Source organism: Carlito syrichta, unplaced genomic scaffold, assembly GCF_000164805.1.
Source record: "Carlito syrichta isolate Samal-C Ts95f unplaced genomic scaffold, Tarsius_syrichta-2.0.1 Scaffold306591, whole genome shotgun sequence".
Taxonomy (NCBI): domain Eukaryota; kingdom Metazoa; phylum Chordata; class Mammalia; order Primates; family Tarsiidae; genus Carlito; species Carlito syrichta.
In genome coordinates, this window is record NW_007250687.1 from 141,968 (window position 1) to 142,721 (window position 754).

General features: G+C 49.5%; 1 protein-coding gene across 1 annotated transcript in view; it reads right to left on the reverse strand.

Moving 5' to 3' along the window:
- TNS3 (tensin 3) overlaps positions 1-754 on the reverse strand; it is a 245,918-nt gene that overhangs the window by 135,108 nt on the left and 110,056 nt on the right. The gene's annotated exons all lie outside the window — the stretch shown is intronic.

The following is a 754-nucleotide window of genomic DNA, read 5'->3' on the forward strand; positions in this document are numbered from 1 at the left end:
AAACTGCTAGGGGAGGGAGGGGCATACCTCATCAACAAGGGTATCTGCATAATCAATGTTTGCATAATTAAACCTGAAATGTACCCCACATCTATATAATAAAAAATTTTAAAAAAGGATAAGCCAGCCCAAACCTCATGAAATGGAATGATGCTTGAAAAGTGTTTACCACAGGCCTTGAAAAGGGCTGGGGTTCGGCCTTTTGGCTCTGGGCCACCTCACTCCTGCAGAATCTCTCCCTTAGGGCAGTGGGCCTGTGAAGCAGGACAGACCCTGGCACCCTAGGACTGAGGGGACCCAGCAGGCGTGGATGTGTCCAGGGGCCTCCACCTTCATGATACTCCTTGATTTGATTTTTGTAAGAATTCAGGATGGAAAAGGGAGAGCATTCACCATGCCCCAAGAAAGGGTTTTAACATTCAAATTTATCAGGAGAAATGAAAGAGAATCCTCAAAGACTCTACATGGGCCATTTGTAACAAGGAAACGCGAACTCCTCTCACCAAAGTGGGTGCTCCAACGCCACTGGAAGGTTGCTTGTAAGCAATTAGAAGCCACGCATGTAGCCGGGCTCAGTGGCTCAGCCTGTAATCCCGTGCCTTTGGGAGGCTGAGGTGAGTGGATTGCCTGAGCCCGCGGGTTCGAAACCTGCCTGGGCAGCGAGACCTCATCTCTACAATAAATCAAAAAATGAGCCGGGCGTGGTAGCGCACGCCTGTAGTTCCAGCTACTTGGAAGGCTGAGGTGGAAGGAT